This window comes from Aplidium turbinatum, chromosome 12 (genome assembly GCF_918807975.1).
Source record: "Aplidium turbinatum chromosome 12, kaAplTurb1.1, whole genome shotgun sequence".
NCBI lineage: Eukaryota > Metazoa > Chordata > Ascidiacea > Aplousobranchia > Polyclinidae > Aplidium > Aplidium turbinatum.
In genome coordinates this window covers 22564686-22575275 of record NC_137483.1, presented here as the reverse complement: position 1 = coordinate 22575275, position 10590 = coordinate 22564686, and positions in this window count along the sequence as shown.

Here is a 10590-nt window from a genome sequence, read left to right as displayed (position 1 = left end):
TCCGAAGGTATATACCAGGGAAGGTAGCCTATATGCCCCCCCGCTTCCGGCGCCCCTGTGTATGGCATTACATCCTATCTCTCTGCTTAAACTGCCATAAAATCTGGATTGCTACCATGCATTATATGATTTAAACTTAAGTTTAAAAAAGTTTCTTTATTAGTTATTAGTATTTTATATAATGTCCATTGTCTCTTGTAGCCTACCGTTATCAGTGGTTATTAGCGGTTAGTAGGTCTACTTGCCGAGACTAAACATCACGCATTGTTTTACGTTAATAAAATGGAAATTTACAAGTTAAAGTACAGCATAAAAAGGAAATTTGCATGCAGACATAACAAACTAAATTGGAATTTTAGGGGGCGCTCCTGCGCCTCGGCGCCATAGGTAAATCCGCCCCTGCTTCGGGGCAAGGTGCTGTGAAAGTTAACTTTTAAGTGTCGCGCACTCAATAGCCTACACGTAAGCTATTTTTGCAAATTTATGTGGTGAAATAAAGTCGAAGTTGAAAACACTTTTTCAGGGGCAGATGGGGGGGCAGATGGTCCCTCCTTTTGCAATACGATATAACAATTTCAGCTATTCACTTTTAGCCTAATTATAATCTTTCATTTCTGCCTCAAAAAAATATTCACGTCACAAAATTCTGTATCACAGTAGGTGAGCTTACTGGTCACAGCGGTAAACCATAATCTCTTCGTGGGAAAATTGTAACATAAGATTCCCAAATCCGTTCGTCTGCATGTAATGACCGAAGAAACACACACTTGAACTTCTTTTCAAACAGTGTATTTCTGTAAAATTAGCCCGCGGCTATCGAAAATGAGACGCAACACCGTACGCCTCTAAAGCTGTCACTACAGAACAGATTAATTGGATAAAAGACGGAACTTTTGTCCAGCTAGCAAGCACTAAGCCAACAGTTAAATGTGCGGCCAACTTTCAAACAATCATTTCACGAATGACCAGACTAGATAGCAATATCTCAAACTCACATATGCAGTTCTGTGACGCAACAATGGAAGACAATCATGAAGTCATTCAAACAGGTGTTTAAAGCTGATGTAATATTTCCTGTTTAAACAGGTTTCAAACTGAAGCAGGCCCAAACAGGTCCAAACAGGTTTGACACAAGTCTTATGAACGATGTGCAATTTTGGCACATTTTCTAGCAACTTCCATGACGTAATATTCAGTAGAGCTGAACGGTTTTTATATGACGTTTGATTTGGTGAACAATTGGCTGGAACACTTACATCATTATAACATAGCATGATGCTCTTCCGTGCCATTGTTCTTTGTATACCAGACACTTGTGTCATTACTCGATGATGAGCTGATGGATGAGCATTATCGCTATATCTTATCTTAAAACTTATAAAAAAATTGGCCTTTCAGCAACAAAAGTGCCTTTTTTCATAATCCTGTCCCCCAATCAAAAATCGTTCCGGCGCTCCTGCTTTTACTGCATTGTAAAGTAAGACGGCTTTCAAAATCCAAAGTTTTTAAAGGGATAATATTGTTGAAAAATGCAGTCGTAATTTTTTTAACAAAAAAAAATGCTTCACACTTTTTGGGTTGAGGAGGTCCATCGTTATCTTATTCAGGTGCAACTGCATTGCTGCAGTTTGTGTGACATTTTCCACAAAACTGACGGGAAATTCGATCGATCTTTTGCTGTTTAAAAATCCTTATTTACAAACATTTGAAAGCCTTTATCGAAATTCAAAATAAAATTACAGTTACAACATTTGATGATGTTAGAAATGGTCTCACATGATTGTGTGAAAATTCCATGCATTTTAGTTTACAAACTATCTGAATGAAGTGAAGACGTATTTTTTTTTTTATAGATTTTGATGCTGTTGTTAACAACATAACGGTCGAATTCAATGTAAATATGTGTAAAAAATTGTTTTCTTCAGAAACACCGTTACTTAGCCTACATTTTGCGAAAAACATGCTGTGGAAATTTGTGTTAACTTTAAAATACAGGTGAAGGTAATAAGGTGATAAGGTGGTAATAAGGTGAAGGTCGCAACAAAGTATGGAAAAAGTCACTGATGGCAATCTGGCAACATATATTTTTCTCTCTCGAAAACAAAACTGGCGGGAAATTCGATTGATCTTCTGCTGTTTGTAGACGACAGACGACACTGACAGTGACACCTATTCAGTGGTGCCACTCCTAGTGTTTTTCCACTAGATCTAGTGTTTTTGGGTTGCATCTAGTGTTCTAGTGTTTTTTTAGCGTTATGTTGGTGTGCATAAGTTTGGACAGTCAATCAATCAGTTTATTTATTATTGTGTTCAAATTAGCCCACCTATTTTTTGTTTACCTGCATCAACGTGTTTGTAGTGCTTTTCAAAGTGAACAGCGAGTTTTTAATCTGGTTACACCCAATTTAAGATATTTAGCATAAATATATTAAAAAATACACACAAATAACTGTGAAAGTGTTCAAAGTAGACTAAAGTAGGTAGCGTAACCTACCTTATGGTAGGCTTACATTTGGGTCATTCCATGCCAAACGTCCTGGACCTTCCAGTTTGACCCTCTCCAAATTTACTGAAAATCGGACAAAAGGTTGTATAACATGATTGAGCTAAAAATTGAAAATTTTAGCTCAAAATCTATTGTACTTTTCAAATTATGACATTTTTAAATTGGGTACCCGCCTGCGCTGATGAGCGCTCGGTCATTTTCGGCCATTTTTAAACAAGCATATATCTGTCATTGCAAATTTAATCTACTTCATTTCTGGCAAAATGAGACACTTGTAGGTATATTACATGAATCCAGTTTCAAAATTATATTGTCTCAAAGCATTTTGAAAATATGGAGGCCCAAAGTGTCCCCATTTTGATGCGAAGACAAATTTTGGACCACATTAAAAAAGCTGTAGCTTCCATACAAAACATAGCATTGCTCTCAAATTTATCTTGGAGGCTCCCCTCCTACTGGATTACAACTACATTGAATTTGGAAGAAAACACTGCTTTCATTAAAAAGTTATTTCATGTCAAAATATGGACCAGCAGCAAATTTTGCTAAAATACGCCATCTTGTGGTGAAAAAATGACCCCGTCAGACACTGTTTTCAAAAAAATTTGTTTTTTCATTATAAAGAGATTTTCATAAGGAACTCACCTTCTGAGTTTCAACTTTGTTCCGCAACTATTAAGAGGTGAGATGTAGTGATGTTTAACCCCTCTTAATATCCATTTCAAGCAATGAGAAAAACATCAACATTAAATTTTAAAACAGAGAGAGACTGTTCACCAGGCATTTGATAATAAAAGTAATTTGCGTTCTTCTGGTGACTATTTACTAGGTTACCTCCTGATGTTAAAGATGATAACTAGCTTTTGTATCTCCGACGTTTCGTCAGTCAGCACGACTGACTTTATCAAGGTGGCTAAAACAGGTTAACTTATTCATTTATTACTGTATTGCTTACTTTATTCATTTTATCAGTATGTTTTTGTGTTGTGCCATCATTGCTGAACAGGTTGTGTTAACCCTTTTAAATGGTGAAGTTGTCTGAGGGTTGAGGTAAGTTGTCGAGCGATTTTTGAGATATGCCGATGGTATTTTGGGAGAGGGCGCAGAACTTTAGGGAGTGAGGGCCAATAGGGCCATCCCTAAATCAATTTCAAATTCAAAACTTTTGCAGGAGTTATTTTTTCTGACAATCTCACCATTTAAAAGGGTGTCCTCAGCAAAATTTTCATTTTTTGCCAAATCAAAACCACCCTACCTCCCACTCCCGAGACTTTTGCATGTGATGGTCAAGCTCATGATTTCACAGCTGCATTAACTGTTGAAGAAGTTAGGTTACATATTTGAAACTTTAACTGTCTATAGCTTAGGCAAAGAAGCTTTTTTCCTGAAAATTTCAACTTTCTAAATGACTGTCCACAGTGTCAAATATTAACCACAAGATGACGCATTTTGAGTTTTTTTTTGCTTGGGCTTCATCTTTGCACCCTTCAAACTTCAATAATTTCACATTTGTTTGGTGTCAGTCTCATGGGGGTTAATTACCAACTAGTATAGATTAACGATATGCAAAATGGTAGTTCTGTGACTATTGGTTTGGGAGATAGCGGACATCAAAAATTGCTAAAAAAATTTCAAATGCAAAAATTTCAATTTTTGAAACGTTCTATCTCTAAAAACAATTTGAAATTGGCAATTTTGATGGTAGATATGAAAACTAGGGCTGCTTCTTACTCAGAATACCAAATTTCAGCGTTGTAAATGCTTTAGATTAAAAGTTGTGAAGACCCAAACACGAAGGAAAATTTACATACAAAAACATTTACAAGTTTTACATTTACGGGAAAGTCAAATTCCAGTAGCTTATAAGGCAACGAGTCATTTTAGGTTGAATGTTCTTTGCTTTCTTTGTACAATATGTTGTAGTTGTTTATGTCATTTACGATATAACAAGTGCAATTGGCTAACTTAAAAGTTAATGTTGATGTTTTTCTCATTGCTTGAAATGGATATTAAGAGGGGTTAAACATCACTGCATCTCATCCCTTAATAGTTGCGGAACAAAGTTGAAACTCAGAAGGTGAGTTCCTTATGAAAATCTCTTTATAATGAAAAAACAAATTTTTTTGAAAACAGTGTCTGACGGGGTCATTTTTTCACCACAAGATGGCGTATTTTAGCAAAAGTTGCTGCTGGTCCATATTTTGACATGAAATAACTTTTTAATGAAAGCAGTGTTTCCTTCCAAATTCAATATAGTTGTAATCCAGTAGGAGGGGAGCCTCCAAGATAAATTTGAGAGCAATGCTATGTTTTGTCTGGAAGCTACAGCTTTTTTAATGTGGTCCAAAATTTGTCTTCGCATCAAAATGGGGACACTTTGGGCCTCCATATTTTCAAAATGCTTTGAGACAATATAATTTTGAAACTGGATTCATGTAATATACCTACAAGTGTCTCATTTTGCCAGAAATGAAGTAGATTAAATTTGCAATGACAGATATATGCTTGTTTAAAAATGGCCGAAAATGACCGAGCGCTCATCAGCGCAGGCGGGTACCCAATTTAAAAATGTCATAATTTGAAAAGTACAATAGATTTTTAGCTAAAATTTTCAATGTTTGGCTCAATCATGTTATACAACCTTTTGTCCGATTTTCAGCAAATTTGGAGAGGGTCAAACTGGGAAGTTTCAAAATTTCAGGACGTTTGGCATGGAATGACCCATTTCGTCGGCTTATGGTACATTATGTAAGGCTTACATTAGTCGCTTACGTTTCGGCTGTGGATTATAATGGTAGAAGATGAGGCACCAGTTTACACTTGTTTATTACAATATAGCCTACAGTACCATATACCCTCATCAAAAAGTGTACTCTTAATATCCTACACTGCCAAGTTGATGAGTGTGGAGTTCTTAGACTACACTACCTCAAAGATTGTGAGTAATATTGCGTTTTTGACAATATATTTGCAAAGGCCAAATTTGGGTAAATTTTGTTCGCCCCCCCCCCCCCCAAAGTGTTTTACTCTCCTACGGCTATGACTTCAGGGCTCTCACTTTCAAGGAAATTTAGTTCTAGTTTGAAATTTTAAGGACTTTTAACACTCACTAATGCCATTGGCTGTCATTTTTGTGCATTATGCATGTAAATGATCGTGTATTTATGATACTAGTGTTTTTTTTGTGAATCTAGTGTTTTTTTCAGTCAAATCTAGTACTTTTCCATGACAAGAGAGTGGCAACATTGCACCTATTTCAGTGGTTTATCTTTGTTTTGTTGGGAGTTTGGCTTGGTCTCGTTATTTTTTGAGTTTAACAAAATGTACTAACGATTGGTTAGTTGTGATAATTAATAACATTAGCATTAATGTTTCCATTCAACAATAAAATGGAGCTTCACCATTTTGTGCAATGTATGGTAGCCTAACCAAGATTCCAAGAGGTTATTTCTGAATGTCGAATTTTCATACTATCTTACTCCATTTGCCTTTGCAAATTGTTCGATAGTCTCTCTCATCTCTAGCATAGCCATCAGCTTTTCAGTCATAATAGTACACCAAAATGTAATGCAGTGGCTATTCTTACTATATATTGGGAATATATCTTTTGAGGCTATATGAACGCATCCACTCAAGCATGACATATTTTGTTCTTTCACCTTTTTTAAAACATAAAATAAGAAAGGAACAATAATAAAAAGGTTGTGCATATATATAACTTCTAATTTCAAAGTTATTTTTCAACTGAACCGGTAGTTTCTTGGGTTGGTATTCCGAAGAATATTGCCCAGAAACGCTTTTTTTAAAAACTAATTTCTAATTCAAAGCGACTGAATTGTTACTGCTTTTTTGTGGTGAATCTTGTGTAGCCTACAGCTCAATTTTTTTTATATCTTTTTATGTCAAACATGAAAAATAAACTTATACTTTTTTTTAACTTAGGCTACTGGAATTTGAAAATTTCTCTGGGTAAGTTTGCATTTGTCATAAGGGGATCTGACCACGTTTGATGAACAAATTTACATGTGATCTTTGTTTCAACACACTACATTTTTGCTGTTAACAAGCTAGTTAAGTTAGTGGCTAACCAAGAAATAACAAGCTAGTTAAGTGGCTAACCTAACAATATTGTTTAAAAAAAATGGTTTCATCAATGTTCAGTTTTTTTTTCTGATCATTACAACGAAAAACAATATATAACCTATATGCCAAACATGGCACAAGTCTAAAAAAAAATGGAAGCAACAAAACGAGCACATTACAACATACTTGATGCCAAAACAGGACAATCAGGTTTAAATATGGCCACGGTCGCAACACCTAATGTATAATTTGAGAGTTTTAGGTTTGCTATTTGTTTTGTTTTATTGCTGCCACCTTCATATGTTTATTATGCATGTGCGAGCGTGACATGACAATTTGCAGAAAGATACGAAGCTCATGTATTGTGTTGAGCGTGACATGACATATATTACACTTGATCGCATATTGTGGTCAAACATCATGCTTGAATGAACATGTGCATATAGCCTCAGAGTCTATATTCACAATATGTAGTAAATATAGCCTCTGCCAAAATGTAAAGTTTTAAACATTAGCAGTCACTATTAGCCTCTTGCATGATGCAGTCATGGCCATGACAAGGAGTGTTGATTGCAATCAAATTAATTACAGCTCCGCCCTTTTAGTTTTAATTACAGTATTAAGCTACACACTCAAGCAATCGGCTTAATGCTAAAATTAGGCTTACAAGATCTATGAGATTGAAGTAGTCATGAATTAACATATTTTACACCACACAGTACTGTAATACAATGCTAAATTTTTATGATGTTTTGCACTGACCCAGACTAATAACTTCCAAGCAACATAGCCTACTGTACATTGGGTATGAGACTGTGCAGTTGTGCACATTCATTGAGTTGCATGTGTGTGCTCTTAATTTTGCTGATCTTAAAAAATTAGTGTTACAATTAAATTAGTAAAGAAATTAGTATTTAGTGCAGCAATATTTTCGATTAAGAAAAATTATCACCTCTGCAATAAGAATTAATATTCTAGAAACATTTTGGAATCATGAAATATACCGTATATACATAGGCGTCGAAATAGGGTGGGCCGGGTGGGCGACGCCCACCCTGCCGTGAAACGAGGGTGGGCAAAATATGTTTCGCCCACCCTGTGTTCATGACGCTTATGAAGTGTTTGTTACAATTATTTCCGTTTTTCTTTAACGCTGGATTATCCAACCAACTGCAGCGTAACTTCTTGTTTTACGCTATGTCTCTCGCTAGGTATCCGACATAACAAAGCAGTTCCGCAACAACGCTGCATGGAAAAAAAAGGGGTACTCACTGCACTGTTGTTGTTACGGCAACTGCCACAGCTGGCAATACCTGGTGAGAGAAAGCCATGTTTGATCTTTTCTCCGAATGGTCTCACTTTCGTTACGTCACAATCAAACTTCAGTTCCCGGTCAGCGAAAGGGAATGTGAATATGACATCATAATGAACATGACAATAAAATAACCGATACAAACTAAAGACGTACTGAAACAATCGCTTTTACAAATCAAAATGCGGCAAATCCGAAGGCGCCACTTTAAAGGTCACGGGTCATGCGCTTTTTAAGTCACAAAGGAATACATAAAACAAGTTTGTCTAGTTTAGCAGCGCTCATAAGATCGCAAGGTGCAAGAAAGAAAACATCCAACCTATTAAAGCTTAATTACTGCAGCGACGCTAAACGCAGTCTTTGTGAGAAAGACTAACCAGACTCTTCGAAATTACCGTCGGCAATTGCCGAGGTGATTGTAAGGACCACAAGATTACAAGAAAAAAACTATATAATTTTCTTAGACTACACCAGACTAGGATGTTGATTCAATCTTACTGTTGCTGGATGTTTTATTTGGGTGACTTCCTACTTCGCCGGCGCTTAGACACGTGCCCAGCTGGGAGAATCTTTTATAGAAATATCACCCTATTTGCATTGATTTAACTCCAGTAGACGTCAAATTATTGTAAGCATCTACTCCTTGTTGCACCTCGCTTTCCGTTATCTCGTCCAGCTGACACAGCATCTGATGATACCGATTCTGACTAGGGAACGTTCAAATATTACGTAACGCTTTTTTTCCGAATTTTTGACCCCTCCCCTCCCCCATGTAACGCCAACGTAACGCTTTTTTCAATCCCCTCCCTCCCCCATGTAACGCTTTTTCACTACGAATTCAGCACAAAAAACTACCATTCCGTACTCGAAAGCGTTACGTAACGTTTTGCTTGAACCCCCTCCCCCCCGATGTGACGCTAACGTAACGCTTTGCATAAACCCCCCCTCCCCCTCGAAGGCGTTACGTATTATTTGAACGTTCCCCTAGTTCATCACACAGACTTTGTGTTGCTCGCAGTGTCCCAATTGTGCCGAAATTATGTTGGTTTATAAGCTTACGTAAATCGAGGCAATCTTCTCGCAGGGAGCTCTTGATATGTTACCTGTACCTGGTTGAGCAATTAATGTTATTTTATGATAATTCAACGTCGCTAGATGTCCAATTAATGTAAAACGAACGTAAACTTCTTAGTGGGCATTGTTGTTATGCAATATAACCCGCCGGGAAGATTAAATCGATTTGTGCTGACTCGAACGTTGAATCAACCCAAAATGAACTTACTTTCCCCCTCCCCGTGAGTTTTTTAACGTGAATTACTGTAACAGCGTGCGTATCTCGTTGCTCGGTTTATCACTACTTTTGGTATTATTACATCACAACAAATCAAATAATGCGTTCGTGATAGACTACTCTAGTATATTTTTCGCTTCTTGTTTTACATGTTTTAGTACAATCTTTTCCTACTAAGTGTTCACAGCAATTGCCGAGGCAATTTCAACTTTTGCCGTTTGGCCTTGGCAACGTTTTTGCCGAAGTAAAAGTATGCTAATTTCGAAGACTGAACCATTGCGAATTTGCAAATATATACAAAACACATTCAATGAAATCTGTTTGAAAACTCTCGCCCACCCAGAATTCCACTTTTCTATAAAAAAAATCGACGCCTATGCGTATATATATAAATTATAAAACAGAAATATTATATATATATTGAAAAGAATATCTCTACTTGTACCATCATTATACTGTCTTTCAGGCGCGGATCTAGGAGTTTTTATTGGGGGGGGCCAGAAAATTTGAAAATGAATTAAAAAGAAAGAAAAAGATAAAACATATATGAACAATCAGTGGTGTAGCCAGGAATTTTGGGGGTTTGGACGGCCGGTAGGCGAAGCCCGACGGCGTGTTCGCCAAAGGAAACACCTAGCGGCGGGGAGTCTGGGGGGCCTCCCCCAGAAAATTTTGCAAAATTACTTTGAATTTGGTGCATTCTGAGAGCATTTTCAACAAAACTATGGGTATAGCCTAAATATTCCTGTAAAATGGTGCTGTCCGGTGGCATAGCAAAAGGATAAGATCATGTTTTCTTCGGCATTTTTTCGGTAATAAAACTAAGTTTCTATGTTTTCTTGTTGCTAATTCCTGGCAGAGATGTTTGGTATTGGCAAAACTCGCTCTTTTAATGCAGTTTCGCTTAAAATTAGGCAAACTTTGTTTTCGAGACATAGAGACTGAGAGCATCATTCTCAATATCGTGACGTCACTCGCGTGCCAAAGGGGGGGTCGTAACCCCCCCCCCCCCCCCCTTGGCTACGCCACTGTGAACAATGATACTACGACATTATTATACGATATGCTGTAAAATAGGCATTAAAACAGCCATGTTCATCAATAAATTTTGCTGGAATAAAAATTGCTAAGCATGCAAAGTGAACTTGAAATCTGGTTTAAAATCCTGTAGGGCCTATGCAGTGTCCATGACCAATTGGATATTTATATGTTTGCAGACATATAGCCTACGGTAATTGATTGAAATTATGATGAAAACTAAAAACTATAAAACAATTCAGGTTTCAGATTGTTTCAACTGACGTCATTTGGCTCAGCGTTGGTTTCAGCTGAGCCAGCTCCAACAAATGTTGCTATTAAAATGTATAATCGATGGATAATTTCAACCTTAATAATAAC